At 39.2% G+C, this 16,711-nt stretch overlaps 1 protein-coding gene across 1 annotated transcript in view; it reads right to left on the reverse strand.

Annotated features, from left to right (window-relative positions):
* Positions 1-16,711, reverse strand: part of SGCZ (sarcoglycan zeta) — a 610,988-nt gene that overhangs the window by 50,466 nt on the left and 543,811 nt on the right. The window lies entirely within an intron of this gene.

The raw sequence follows: 16,711 nt of genomic DNA on the forward strand, positions 1-16,711 counted from the left end.
GCAGTTGCCATGTGCCCACTCTGCCCCAATGCCACTGTTTATCGCTACTCTGTTTAGCCCCTCAGAAACTAACAATCTGACCATGACTCACTGAGGTAAGATGGCATTACCTCACTGAGGTAAAATGATATTGTGAAACAGTAGCGAATGCCTAATTAAATTTTGGACACAGAGTTGGTGCTGCATTTCCTCTATATACCATCTTGATCTTGATCTGACTCCCATTCAATGCAATTAGATTTTTCCTCATAGCTTTTAATAGGTGTCACCATCATCCACCTAGTGCTAAATCAGCAAGCAGTGCCAAAAAGCAACAAAGCTTGCTTCAGTTAAATTAGTTAGGATTAATTGATTAAGTACACATTCAGTAAAACAATCTAATTATGTTAAGCTCACAATGGATGGTATTTTATTTTGGGAGAACTAGTAAATAAACATATATATGCCATTGGAAAGCAATATAATGAAGTGATAAATGTGCTCTTTCACTGAAGCTCTTTCACTGCAGGTGTACAGCTACTCTCAGTGGTGGACAGACCAGTCTATTTACATATATTCATTCCTAAGTCCATTCCATCCTATTCCTTCATAAACCTTCAGCTTTTAAAAAAACCTGCACATACTTGTTTGCATATATGTATTTTAAAAATGCATATCAAATTATTAAGTTATATTGGCCAGAATTCAGATAGGGGCATCTGTACATATAAGTGTCCCTTATGTGTTCAAATGTGCTGTTTTGGGCACTGTGTGTGTGTGTGTGTGGGGGGGGTTGGTGTTCCTTTCCATGCAGCACCCAAAGCTTTCTCCTAACTTTCCATAAAACCTTGAAACCACATAACACAAAATCCTATGCTTCAATATAATCAGGCAGGATCAATAAAGTGTCTGGCAACTCCTTCCCCCAGGCAGATGCACAATGCTTATAGAAATGCTGAGATCCTCAGAGGACACCGATGGATCTTAGTGCTGACGTTATTGTGCATCTGGCTATGGGGTCAAAGTAGTTAGGCCTACTCCAGTCCTTTTGAGTCACTTTGATGCGTGTAATAGCCATGTAAGACAGCCCCAGGACTTTAAAATAAATTAGGGAGGTAATATAGGGCTCAGCGTACCATAGGTCATCATGCAGATATTTATGCTACACTAAGAGGATGTTGAACTGAGGCCACTGCATCTCAAAGAAAGCATTGCTTGCTATATTTTATTCTAACCTGTGCATTTTAAATGCCTTTTGGCACACCTTTTTGAGCCAAGAACTACACTGCATATGTGAAATCTGAAGGATAATTACATTCTGAGCTGCACATTAATCCAGGAGGTGGGGATCAGGTCAGTTCACATCAGAATTCATAAAAATCTAATTCCCCAAGCATCCCTAGCTATTGATAATTACAGGTTCCTTGCCACCATTATCATCCATATTATGTCAGGCCTCCATGTATCATGACACAAGCAATTTGCACATTTGCAAGATTGTAAAATTTAAAGCTACAATCAATGCTACTATGTTGCATGGACTAGTGAAAAGTAAATGTATTTGGATGGATTGTTTTCAGCTTTGTGAGCCCCCAGTCTGCCCTTTTTTGCTTCTTCTCTGTGTATGCATGTTTGTGTGTGCACTTAGCTTCACAATAGGGAGTGATGCTGAAGATATTTTTGTGCAAATTGCTATGGGAATAGGGTTGCCAAGTGTGCTTTATTATAAAGGATGTCTCTTATGTGAGGGTTGGAAAGCTTTTCCTATTATTTAGATTGAACAAGATGTTTTTTAAAATACCATATTTTGGTGTGACTCTTTCACAAAGACAGAAATGTGTGCATATGTAATCTATGAATACAGACAATAAGTTAAGTTTGCAGAGAAATATATGGCTATGTTAATTGGAATACAGATGTCAGCCAGCATAGTTAAATGAAAAGAGAATCAAAACACTATTAATTATATTCATAAATAGTTTCTACTTTCTTCCCCAAGCATAAGATATGCAGGGAAGGCAAGTAGAGTCAGACTTCTGTATTCATGGGGGATCTGTTCCAGACACACACACACACACACATACACACACACAGAAAGAGAGAGAGAGAGAGAGGAAAATCTACGTATGCTCAAGTATCATTAAAAGTAATGGTGGCACCATTTTAATTACTACATTAATTTCTGTTTAAAACAGGGGCTTGCCTGATGGTTAGATCTGCAGATGGCAAGTCCACTGATAAGGAGGGCAGACTGTATAGCTAAATGAGATCACTGTCTGGTCTCATAGTGAGGTCTGCAGAATCTCACATACTTTTAGTATGGAACTTACACATTTCCACTAATACATAGGAAACAATGAAATGAAATTCTCACCAACCCCAACACTGACAACATGATTGCTGCTATTTTCCCTCCCTCAGTAATGCAAAATCTTCACTTCCACCTTATTTCAATCTCAACAGCAACAGTGTGCAATCATGGGCCTTTATATTCACAGGCTATGTATTTGAACCAGACTGTGAATTACCTTGCCACTGGGCCAAACTAAAAAGAAATTAGATTGGCTAAAATAATCAAAAAGCACCAGACATAGTGCAAGAGATCCATGGGGGTAATGATTTGCCTCTTGATCACTATTTGGGGCCCAATCAATGTACTCTTGGATACAATTGCTTTCTTAAAGGTACAGTACAAGAGCTCTTCATTTGAAATCTTCCAAATACTTATTCTCATCAGCTATTAAAAGGGCAGATTGTATCATGCAAACTCAGAGGTTCACACATACCTACATGTCTTGTCAGAAAAATGGCAACAATCAGGATTCATTACAACATACATACACTCAGCCCCATTGCTTTGGCATGCCCTTACCTTATTTTTCTCTAGATACACTGCTTATTGATTGAATGTTGTATTAGTTATTCTAAAAATTTGTCAGACGTTATATTAAACTTACTTGGATGTAATCCCTAGATCCTCGATTCCCCTCTCCCAGTTATTCTTAAACATAGGCATTGGTTTTGACCTCCTTCAGTCATTTGAGACCTTACCTGTCATCCAAGCTTTCAAAAATAATTGCTAATGGTGCCAATCCTTCCCTTGCTAGCTGTGTTAACATTGTAAGGTGAATTTCACTACAGGGTCTGAGGTTTCAAAATATGTTTCAGATTAAATATTCTTTAACACTTCCTTTTCCAGTTTCATTATTCTGCTTCAGAAGAAATGTCTGTGGGGCAAGTACTTGTGCATTTTGTAATTTTAAAAATTTCTCTCAAAAATAGACTCACTTCACTACTAAATAGTGTGTAGTAAGGAAAGAAGGTGCTGAGAATGGACGATTGATAACATTAATTTCACAACTGGTTAGCCTCCTACACTCTGCCTGGACTTTCTGGCATTTTATTTTTATATATTTATTTACTTATGATTTATAGCTCATACTTCTGTTTAAGATCATTATTGATGATGATGTTAATCATGTTTAATTAACATAACCATGTAAAATCAATGTAAAATTCAGTTTCCATAAAATAATCATGGCTGAAGTTAGGTGAAGTGGATGTCAAAAGAGGGATTTTGCCATCCAGATAAGATTTCAGCTACCCCACCCCATTAAGTTTTTCTCCAGTCCCAAATTCCAAGCATTGCAGAGTGTGAAACACTGAAAACTGTTCACATCCAGAATTTTTATATTTCTTATATTTACATTCCCTTGGTAACTTTGCCTATCTCTTTTCTTACACCTACATTGTATTTCTAAGTGCTCAGCTCATGTTTTAATTTACTGCAATGTTAGCAATTTGGGAACTGAAGGAAAATTTCATTGTAAGACAAGAATTCCTATTTGGAAACAATGCCCTCATTTAGCCTCTCCCCCTCTGCAGTAAGAAAAAGAAACAATAGTAACTCCAGCAGCAACAAACACAGTTTTTATATACTGTAATAACCTATATACCTACCAGACCTTGCAAAGATGAACACAGACACAGCTTGGAAACTGACCTACAAGCACAGATTACTTTTTAGGACTACAGGTCCCACCATTCCTCAGTCAGCATAGCAAGACCCCCCCTCTCAAATCCTGCCTACAATGCCCCAGTGTTAACTTTAGGATATCGCACAAAGCATGTTCTCCCATATGAACCTTCCTGAATGATGTAAGGAACTGAACAATTCTATGAGCAGATCTTGAAAAAACTACCTGTGCCTAGCCTTATATGTATGTACATTCAAGCCACCTGTTCACTTATGGTGATCCCATGAATTTCATGGGGCTTTCTTAGTCAAGGAATACTCAATGGTAGTTTGCCATTGTCTTTCTCTTAAATATAGGTCATAGACTTTCTCTTAAATATAAACTGAAATTCCTTGGTAGTCTCCCATCCAAGTATTAACCAGGGTTGACCCAGACTTAATTTACAAGATCAGACCAGATCTGGTATATTCAGGGTTTTCAGGCCTTTATTTCTAGCCTTTGAAGTGCCATATTAGACAAGATATGGGAGATATGGGAGGCCATTCTCTTTTTTACCCATGCTATTTAGTACAATGTAATTAAAGAGGGAACAATCCTGTAGACATTGTTTATCTGGAGTCCATCAATGCATTTGATGAAGTCTCCCATGATATTTTGATTAGTGAACTGATTATATGTGGTATAGATGGAAAACTGCCAGATGAATCCATAATTTGTTGGAAAACAGTTTTCAAAGAGTTGTTATAAATGGCTGCAATTGAGACTGAATGAAAATCTCAAGTAGAGTGTCACAGGGTTCTGTCCTAGGGCTGACACTTCAACGTTTATAACAGTGGAGACTATCACACAGGGAAAATTAGGAGATTAAAAAGGCATTTTCCTGGGAAAGTTGCACGATTGCGGTGAAGATTTTCAGGTGACATTGTGACTTAAGAGGACTTATACCAGGAAAACCAGGAATGCTGCAGCAATAAGCCATTCATGAAATTTCCCTATGAATGATTTGCTGCTGGAGCATTTGTGGTTCTTCCCGGGATAGGTCTTCTCAGATCACAATGTGTGTGAAAATGTTTGCTGCAATTATGCAACTTTCCCAGGAAAAAGCTTTTTTAATCCCCTGATTTTCCCCTGTGTTATATTCTCCCATTACTTAGATTATGGGGGAGAGGTAACCCTTACAAAATGTACACAATCTGGGATGGGTAGCTAACACATTGGAAGATAGGAACATAATGAAATACTTTGATAAACTGGAATATTGGACTGAAACTAATAGAATAAAATTCAACAGAGGTTCCACTATATTTTGTGCTAGTCAGAACTCATCTGAAGTACAGTGTGTCCGCTCTGCCACATGCACGCACCCCATTATTTCCTATGGGCCTTGAAAATAGGCAGATTTTCCCTTCTGTGGGAGGATCCAGAACAGATCCCCCATGTAAGGAGAGGGCCCACTGAACTGTGTTTGGTTCTGAGGGCCTCATTTGAAGAAGAAATTTAACATAGACAAGTAGGTGCAGGTTTAGAGGTGGACACCAAGGATGATGATAAGCATGGAGAACAAATGAGGAAAGATTGAGGGAATTTTGCATGTTCAGCCTGGTGAAGAGAAGACATGATAGCATTATTTAAATATCTAAAGAGATGTCATCTAAGGACAGGAGGATGCTGGTTTGTTGTCTGCTTCTGCAAAGGGTAGGGCCAGGTCTGATGGTTTTAAGTTACAGGAAAATAGATTTAGATTGAACATTAGCAGGAACTTCTTGACAGAATGGTTTGGTAGTGGAACCATTTACCTAGAGATAGTGATGTAAAGAATTCAGTGTTCACCATCTGGAATAGTGCATGGCATCAGGGCGCCCTGGGGGCACAGTTGAGTGTGTGTCATGAGGATGCTATGCCCCAACTCTGCCCCCATGCCAACCTTTCAAGCCAGTCTGTAAAGGACCTTAGTGGTGGAGAATAAAGTGGTCATGAAAGAGATGACCCATGGGAACTCTAGCCTCCCATCGCACCAAAGAAACTCACTGGGTGATCCTGGAAAAGCCACATGCTCTCAGCCTCCAAGTCCAACCCTAGAATCCTAAGTAACTCTACCATTTCCTGTTGGGGCTATTCACTGAGATTGGGGTTTTGTGTATGTGTGTGTGTGCGTGTGTGTGTGCCTTAAAGTTTTTTCAAGAAGAATGTTCTTTAAACCTCTGCCAAACTTCCTTTTGACACGCCAATTAAGTTTGAAATGCAAATTAATTTAGCACCAACACACATAATTAGCGTAAATGTTCACCTTGTCTTTTATTGTCATTCGGGAAATCTGAGAAAAATATTTCTCTCGTCCTGGACAGGGAGACACAAAATAACCTTTTGAAAGTTGGACTTTTGAAACAATTTTTTTTTAAAAATCGCATCTACTTCTCAATGGACGAGAAAAAAAAATTGGTTTGTCACAACACTACCTAGAATTCTCTTTCTCTGCATGTCTTTTTTTTAAAAAAAGGTCTGGATGGCTACCTTTTGGGAGTGTTCCCACTGGAATCGCTGCACTGAGCATGGCTCTGGATTCAATAGCCTATGAAGCCTTTTTCAACGCTAGGGTTCTATTATTCTGTTGTTCTATGATTCATTGTTTTCCAGTGATCTATCTGCCTTTGCTAGAGTTTTAAAATCACAGAGAGCTGTTGAAGACACAATTTAAAGCTTACGTCAGAAGGACACAAGAATGACAACACCATTTCTAGATATACCATAAATTATATTCCACTAAATGTACCTGCCCTCTTTAGTGACCTTCTTGTCCAGCTTGCATGCAGGATATAGTTTTACAAAAATTAATGAGATGTCTGAATGTCAAAAGGGATATAGGGAGAGAGCAAAAATAAAAATTTAATGTCCTGTCAGAGGCTTGTTATAGGGCCAGATGCTGCAAATAATTTAACTGTGCTTAGTATCCAGCAGAAGCTTTGTGAATGTCATGACAGGCATAGAGCATCTGCCTTAGTACTGAAGTATGGCAGTTAATATACATAAAATAAGCAATTTAACAGGCCATCTTTGGAAGAAGTACATCAAGCTACCTCAAATAAATTGATAGTAGCCCAATAGCATTTGTTTTCTCATTTTTGAAGTCTTGGTAACCAAAAACATATAGCACTTTTCTTAATGTAAGAATTTCTTAGAAGCAATTTCCTTTCCATGCTGACTGTTGTAGAGTATGGGATTCAGACATTAAAACAGGTCTTAAAAAACAAGAAACAAAAAACAAAACAAAAATACAGCACACCAGTGTTAATTCCATCATGCTCCATGTTTTGACTGAGTCTTTCTAAATCATTGGAAATTATGCTTTGAAGAACAACTTGTAATATATTAAGTGATACTTCCATTATCAAAAGTTCACCTCAGCTGTACAATATAATATTTTATTTATTGATTACATTTTAAAAATAAAGGATTCTATAAATCAAGTCTAATATTCTACAGATTAAAACATGATATATAATAATACACAGACATTTGAAAAGCAGGGCACATAAGAAATCCATATTATCATAATACCACAACAGCATAAAATACACCATAAGTTAGAAAAGCTAAAGTAGAAAACAGGGACAGGAATTACACCCAAATTACAGAAACTCAAATTTACCTCTTTAAATTCACATCTTTGAAAGACAGTGTGAATTAAAAAAAAATGTCCCACAGTCAGTAGAGGCAGGTTTTCCTAGAAGGATCATTCCCAAACTGGGGGACCATCATGGAGAAAGCATTTCTGATCACCCAGGGTGGGGGAGATTATAGGAGATGACCAGTGTAGCTGGTAGCTCTGATGTCACTGGTAGTTCCTCCACACTGCAGAAATAAAGCAGCTTGACATGACTTTAAGTGTCATAGTTCCTTCCTGTAGAAACCTGGAATTTATAGTTTGGTGAGGCATTTCACTCTGGTAAGTCAGAGAAGACTGATCCCTCACCAAATCTCAGGTGTTAGAATGCCCTACACCCCTCTGGCTGGATATGGGATTTCATATTTGATACCTAGTGTGAGACATGTTTTTGAGAGGTCATGATGACCTGTAAGAACTAGGAAACAGTCACACTGATCTAAGGACATGTGAGAGACCCAGATGATGAGGCATCATAAATGGTAAATAGGTTTGCTAATCATTCTATTCCCCTGCTTAGCCTTCTTGCATTTCCTCTTGCAATGGAGACAAATGGAGTTCCACTGTAAAAGCAGTTAAAAACTATGTTTCACCTCACCTCATGTTGTGTTCCTATTCACTCTTCCTGTTTGACTCTCCAGGGATTATCTCAAAGTAGGGTAACAGAGGGTTCCACAGGATAGTCATGACAATTAGCAGTGTTAAACTACTTTATTTCTTTTGTATGGATATACACTGGATGGTGATTCCACTATGAGGTTCAGTCTTAATTTTAAAGGAGCTATTAACAAATTCAAGCCCTATCTTGTCTTGGTTCTCCACTGTTGTTGACTTATTTCCTCACAGCGATGGGAGCTTACAGCTGCTACTGGAGATTATCAAAGATGACCTAATGGAATCCTGTAAACAGGAACATATGGAAGCTAGCATTTCCACAGCCATGAAAGTCCTTGACTGTATATAGTTTATAGGTTAAAACCAGGACTTTGAATCGAGCCCACTAACAACATGGAAATCAATGAACTTGTAGCCAACTCTTTTCTCCCCAAATAATTTACTTTCCTGCTTCCTAAAGGCAGTGCCTTACCCATCATCGAATTTCTGTTTGCCCTTGTACAACTGCAGAACAAAAGGGATGCAGTCCTTGGCCCATTCATCAGCCAGAAGACTAAGAACTATAGGCTTTCTATGTAGGCATATATAATTTTTTTGGAGGGAATTGCCCCCAACAAAAAGCGACATCTCAATGCTCAACATTTACAACAACAAAAACAACAAGGAGTTTTCTTATAGAAACCAGCCTCATGCTGATTCACTGCAATCCATCTGTGAATGTTCATTACTGTGAGACCAGCCAGCCCCCATGACACTGAGCGTTCTAAAACGTCTGCTTGCAATGAATTTATTTAATGGCAGAACTCATTACATTTCATCTCTCCTCTTTCTCGATAATATAAATCTCTAAATTAGTTAAATATCAGAATGGCCAAACTTGGACAAATTATAGCACATATCCATAGGCTCAGTTCATAGAGAATTTATTCTTAGTAGCAGTTTTCTAGCTGTGAAGTTTGGCTGGATTTGGTGCAGAACATAAAGGCATGAACACAAGATATGGAAAAACTTTATGTTCTGCAAAACATCCCCACATTCTGAATCTCATCTACAGACATATACCTTTATCCATGATGTCCAGATGTATGATGTGCTGAACAAGAATTTAAGCAGCTTGTGCTGAAATATATTGGTTTACCACACCATAGATAAGCTTTGGAATTCATTGGTACAGTTACATAAGGAAGAATGTGGCATGCTCAGCATTAGAAGCCTTCATTTTAAGCAGAAAGCCACTGGATGATCAATGCCTCACTCAGGAATGCATTGTTATGCTATACAAGTCTTCCATGCCCATTCTGCTCAGTCACTGAAACTAATCTCTGCATTATTGTGACTTTTATAACAGGCCTATAAACTAAAGTCAGGCTTTCATTGCACAAAATGAAGGCTTCTTAACATACTTTTCAATGCTTTCATTGCTAATATGCACATAATCATCAGATAAACTTCCCCAGATTATGTACCCACCTGGGTGTCCCTTCACTCTCCCTGCCTTCCCCAACCACACAGCCCAAGGAGCTGCACCTGCAGGAGCTTGCTATGCTAGTTTCACTGGGATAACAATAGGACATTGCACTAGATGCAAAGGAATCTTGTAGCATCTTTGAGAGTAACTGAGGAGGTGTCTGTACAGGCCAGAATACTCCTGGAGCAGCCTGGAATATTCTAGCCCCAAAGCTGCCCTGGAACCCCTGCATTACCTTGGGCTCTCTGTTGCAGTGCTGGGTAACTGTTTCCATGTGTCCCACTGTGCCATCCATCACTGCTGCTACTGCTAATGCAAGTTTCTAATTCTGAGGTCAAGATAAAAGACCCACTGTCAGTTACATGGCTGGATCCCTCATTTGATCTCAGAGCAAGCAACCTGCACCGGTGATGGTGGCACTGGGTGACACAGCAAGATCCATTGCAAATAGCTATCTGGCATCGCAACAGAGGGCTCTGGTTTTTCTTAGAAGATCCACAGCAAAAGGTGATTTGATTAAAACCATTCTAAGGGCATTCTCATTGCTTCTCTGTCCAAACTACTAGGGCTCATAAAACCAAAGAATTTAATATTATGTACTTTAAATTGTAGATGTCTTTCTAAAAGGTTACTCCATCAACACATTTTACTGTGCACCAAAAATTGTAAGTTAATTCACTGATCTTGATTTCTGTGCCAAAGCCTTTCTAGAGGGCAACATGTTGTTATTTTCCTTGGTCTTTCAACGTTGTATTGCTTATTCTGCATTTTGACTGCAAAAGGTGAAGCTTCAACTCCTATCCAGGCATTTGCCTTCAACACCTTAAGACTTCAGCTTGGGGACAGAAATTATTGCATCAATGCTATACTTGTTTAGAGCTAAGTACATTATTTAGTCACCTGTTCCTTCCCCTTGTTAACTTCTTTTTTATTTTGTGGTGATAAAACTAGGACCAATGCCCCAGATTTGTGTCCTCAGTGGAACATCGATTTATAAACTTTGTTCCATCTGTCAGACTATATACAATCTTCCACTACAATCTTCCACTACTAACTTATGCTTTTCTTTTTATCTCAAATGAAAGCATAACAGGGAACAAAGAAGCTCATTCTGCATTTCTTCATACAAAGCATAATTGTACAATTGTGTTGTAGAAATCATTGCCACAGGTTATGGGGACTAATATTAACTTAGATGGATTTAAAGGAGAATTAGACAGACTCAAGGAGATTCAATTTATTAAGAGACAATAAGTACATGTCTATACTGCTTACCTATGTACTAAGTGGTTTACAAAGTGTAAGCAAAGGGTTTAAATAAAACACAAGGACTTGCAATTCATTTCAAAACATATTTGGGGGGTAAAATGACAGTCACAAAGAGGTGGCAGGGTTACAAATTAATAAGAAAAATAGTGTTAAAAATACAATGGCTTGTGATGGGAATAAGGACATGGAGATGCATGTAAGACCCTCTCTGAATGTTGCTATTTACCCAACAGCTTCCCAGAGCTTAATGCATCAAGTGAAAACATTAATAGGGCACTAGAAGCACATTCAGTTGAGTTTCCACAATCAGGAATTCAGCCTTTCAGATTATGCGGTCCAAAACACATTGCAGAAATAATCCAGTTCGAGACAGCTTTAATTGCCCTGGCTGAGTGCTAGGGAATCCTGGGAATTGTGAAGGCAAAGGCTTTCATGGCCAGCATCTGTAGTTTTTTGTGGCGTTTTCAAGCTATGTGGCCATGTTCTAGGAGAGTTTATTCCTGACATTTCGCCAGCATCTGTGGCTGGCATCTTCAGAGAAGATTTCTTCTTCATCTTCTCTGAAGATGCCAGCCACAGATGCTGGCGAAACATCAAGAACAAACTCTTCTAGAGCATAGCTACATAAACACCCCTGACAAAAAACTCACAAAAAACTATCCTGGGAATTGTAGTTCATTGTGGCACCACAGCTCTCTGACAGAGAAGGCTTTCTCACAAAACTACAGTTCCCAGAATTGTGAACAGGATTATTTCTTCAATATGTTTTGGACCTCAGTCATGGGAACTCTATAAGTGTGTTCATCTAAACATGGTTACTAAGCCTTTCATGGACCTGAAAATGAGACACATATATGGTACTTCTAGGAAGCTGCTGGGCACATGGCAGAATTCAGAGCTGACTTAATGGCATGTTCACATTCCTACATTATGTTTATCCTTACACACAAACAGGCAAACACTTTAATAGGGTTTTTAAAAATTGCTTAATGTAATGTAATCCATGGAATGTTTTGGTTCTTTGTGTTTTTGTCTTCATTGCTGCTCTCTAAGTGTATTTTAAAGACCAGACAGAGATGTTCTTGGTTACTCATATGGCAAATCAGGAAATAGGGGATGCAGCCCATGCAGGATAGAATTAAATTCCCTTTGAAATCTGAGGTTCATAGCTTGCAGGGAACTCTTGGATTTATTTCTGAGCTGAATTTCAAGGTTTTGGTGGTGCCAAGGAGTGAATATGCACCATTAAAACTAGTGCACCTGTTGCAACTGTTTCTTGAGAAACTAGGGCGGGTTACAGACTGCCGAAAAGTGGCAGCCTGCACCCGTGCCTTTCCTCGCCAGATCGGGGCCTCAGTAGCTAGAGCGGCAGCCGCTGAGGCCTCGATCCGCTGCTTTCCAGACTGCGGGGAAGCTGCAAAAGGCCCCTTCCCCGAAGCCTGGAAAGGGGTGTCCTTGGGGCTTCAAGCCCCAAGGACACCCCGCGGCGGCAGGGAGGAGGAGAAAGGGGCCGCTTGGCTCCTTTCTCCTCTGCGTTGCTGGGTGCAGCCGTCTGGAGGCTGCGCCCAGCGACACAAACGGCAAAAGGAGCTCCGTTTCGGAGCTCCTTTTGCTGCCGGGGAAGGGGCGCACTATTTGCTCTGGTGCGGTGTGACGATGTCATGTTCGTGCCGCCCCGTATAGAGGCGGCCCGGTCGTGACATTGTAATGGCGGCGGCCATGTGGAATGGCCGCCGCCATTTTGTGCACGCTCCGCGCATGCTAGGGTTGGGGGCGTCTGGAAAGTATGCCCCTTTCTAACCCTAGCACGTGCAGAGCATGCACTTTTAGGCCTGTTTGTAACGGGCCTAGATCTTGTCATGGTGGCACATGCCTTGGTTACATCCCAGTTGAATAACTGCAAGGCACTCTACATTGGGTTGCCTTTGAAAAATCCTCAGAAATTTCAGCAGGTTCAAAATTCTGCAACTTGACTGCTGCCTGGGGCTGGTTACCGGAAGTATATAATTCCCTTGTTGAAGTAGCTTCATTGGCTACCAGTCTGTTTCTGGGCACAATTCTGGGTTTGACCTATAGAGCACTATACATCTAAAACGGTAAAGGTTTATCCTTGACATGAATGTTTAGTCATAACCTAATGTAGGGGGTGGTGCTCACCTTCATTACTAAGCTGAAGAGCCAGCATTGTCCAGAAACTACTCCAGTGGTCATCTGGCCAGCATGATTGCACCAAATGCTGTTTACCTTCCCACCGGAGTGGTACCTATTTATCTACTTGCATCTGAATGCTTCCAATCTGCTAGGTTGGCAGAAGCTGAGATTAATGACAGGAGCTCATTCCATCATGTGGCACTTGGACCTTGAACTGCCAACCTTCCGACCTTACTATTACCAGAATTGGCAATTTAACCACTAAATCCAGACTATATGAAAGCTCATATCCCCTCATATGAGTCTGCTCAAGGCTTAAAATCTTTGGAAGAGGTCTTTCTCTCCACCCCACCATTCTCCAAGACTTAAGCCAGTGAGGACACAGGAGAAACCCTAGGTTTTGGAACTCCCTCCAAAGGAAACTTTGACCTATCCCCTTTCTGTTTCTTTTTGCAGGCAATGATATTATTGGTTAAACAGGCCTTCAGCCTCCCGGGATGGAGTGATGTGTAACTGAGTTTGTTGTTTTAACATGCATTTGCATTTTTAGTGTTTTCATTCTTTTAAATCTTAGTGTTTTAAAAACAGTATTTAAATTGAATTCTACTATTTAATGCTACAATATGTAATCCATATTGTTTTAGATGCTCTCTTTCAATTTATATTGTGAATTACTTTGAGACCTATTCAGGAGAAAAGCAGATATAAATAAAATCTATAACATATAAATAAATAACGTTTGTGCAATTTCTTTTTTTAGTCAGAACAAGCAGAACATAACATTCAAATAAATGAATAAACAAATAGTTCAGCTGACTAGCCTTGTAATGTTAACCATAATTATACAATAAAAAGTGGAAAATAATGCAAATATTTTAGTCAGTAAATTCATTTCACAATCTGTATCAACCATGTAGATTAATTAAAGTGTTCATAGGTATTTGCAGTAATGATCAACAGATGAACATGTTTTTAAAGACACTTGAAGTATTTATAGTATTAAGGTCAAATACTGTATCGGCCTGTGCTTTCATGCACTTTTCTCAACTTACAGTGTCACTTTACAAATTGCCATATCATCAACCCAAATTTCAGATTGCTTTCCTGTATCAAACTCAACTAAATGCCAGAGGTAACCTAACTTGAAATACTGCTGATGCTGAAGGTTTAAATAATGTATTTACCAGATGCAGCCAGCGGCATGTTCCTGAAATACAGTGGCAAGTACAATATGGCAAGGACAGATTTTAGCTTAACTTCTGTCCATTTGTGTTTTCTAGCTAGTCTGGTTACCTCTGACTTGGTCATTTAGGGCAATCATCACAGATGGCATGCCTTTGCATATTATACTGTCTGACATCAAATAGAGGAACTGCACAAACAACAATACTCCCTTCAAAATGAAAGGGGACAATTCCACAAATTATTTCTAGGAAATTGGGTGGTAGGGTAAAATGACACTATCCACCCTAATAATTAATAGCAACCCTTGCCTCCCTCCACACCAGACAACAGAAAGGGGTTATCAAGGAAGGATTTAGCCAGCACTCCATTACTTTAGTCCTATCTGTACAAATATTGACCATGCTTGGGTAAAAAAAATAAACCACCATTCTGGAGATTCCTGGTGCATTGCTCATGAAGAACATGTTGTTTCATATTGCCCACTCACACCTAGTTTATTGTTCCCACAAATTCCAATAATAAGGAACTTAGCAGAAAGGAATAACATGTGGTTGACCCCTAGCCAGTGGCATCACCAGGGAGGTTCAGGAGGTGCAGATTGTACCAGGTGACACCCTAAAGTGGGTGACACCACTGCTCCTCAAACATCTGCCTTTGGGCAGAAATGGGCTGTGGCATTCACCTGTGTTCCTTTGAAATGCTGATGAGATGGGGAGAGTGGAGTGGGGCTTAGTGGGAGAAGAAAGGAGAGGCCCTAGATTTTAAATTTAAATTTTTTTAAAAAATATTTAAAAACATCACATTGTACCAAATTTTCACCTCAACCCCATATGAAACTATGTATATGTAAATGCATTTAGGCTGTGCAGGTGGTACTTTAAAGCTATAATTTTGCTAGTTGCTTATGCCACAACTATTACCATTACATTCAGTAATATACAGGAATTACAATTAATACATAACATTAACTTTTTTTTTTTTACTAAAGATTCTGTATGGTGTGGTATAGGAGCAGGTCAATGGTGTGTGTGTGACACCATGAGTTCCCACACCAGGTGATGGCAAATCTAGTGACACCACTGCTCCTAGCTAGTCTAAGCAAGCCAGAAATTGCAAGCTGGATTCAGACCACAGCTTCAAACTCTGGCTTATTAAGGGACAAATGGACACTGCAGAAGTAATGTAGTTTGACACTGCTTTAACTGCCATGGCTCCACTTTATGTAATCTTGGGATTTGTAGTTTGTTGTATTTTTGTTGATTAATTTCATTAATCAACCAACTGAAGACTGAAACCTTTAGGGTTAAATCTGTCACACAGCCCAAAGGAAGATTTGGGATTCATTTCAATATAAGGTCATCAATATGACAACTCAACTGAGATGGGACAATCAGGAAGGACAGAACCATAAAGTAGGATACCAAGCTGACATAAATGGATTATTTATGACTGAAATCATTATGAACCACAAGAGTTGACCCTGAACATGAATAAAAACTTCATGGCACTTGGGAAATTGTTTAAATACTGCAGTTCAACCTTTCTGTTTTTGTTCATTCCTGTCTTATTACCATAGAACTGGAAGGACATTCTTAAAATAAAAACAGTAGACCTCCTAGAGACACAGCACCCCCCCCCCCCCCTAAACTATCAAGCTATCTCTGTCCTATAGAATGGGCAAAATGCTAACTAGAGGTAGCAACTGAGAACAAAGAACATTTCAATTTAAATCAATAGAAAAGAATTAGGACCATTCACATTTACATCTTCACTACTTGGTATCTCACCATTAATTTACTTATTACTGACATCCTGGGGCCCATATACACTACACAGTTACAGTGCTATTTTTCTACTTTAACTACCATGGTTTCATCATATGGAATTCTTGGGTTTTAGTTTGAAGAGCCACTGGATTGCTCTGGGTGAGAATTCTAAATGCCTGTTCCTAAATTGTCAATGCAAGGATTCCATAGGAAGAAATCATGGCAGTTAAAGTGGAATCATCATGTTATAATTATGTGAATTAATCCTTGAAACAAGGAAAACACTGAGTTGACAAGTTACTGGCTCAGCCACTAAAATGTCTTGCATATGGCAGAACCATATTTTACTGGAATCATAGACTGTTTGTCTCCAGTAGCAACTATGCTCTATATCTCACTTTAATTGTCATGACAATATCTCATGGAATTCTGGGACTGGCAATTTAGAGAAGGGTATTTTGAATTTCAAGGCAGAGATCTTCAATGCCTCATCATACTACAAACCCCAGAATTCCATAGGATGTTGCAATGTCAGATAAACTGAAATATGAATGGACCCCAGAAATTAGCCAATACTGTTCTTATCAAAGTTAATGAAACTGAGGGATGGTACATTTTCTAAGCTATTAGAAAACTGTAT

This window comes from Sceloporus undulatus, chromosome 5 (assembly GCF_019175285.1).
Source record: "Sceloporus undulatus isolate JIND9_A2432 ecotype Alabama chromosome 5, SceUnd_v1.1, whole genome shotgun sequence".
Taxonomy (NCBI): domain Eukaryota; kingdom Metazoa; phylum Chordata; class Lepidosauria; order Squamata; family Phrynosomatidae; genus Sceloporus; species Sceloporus undulatus.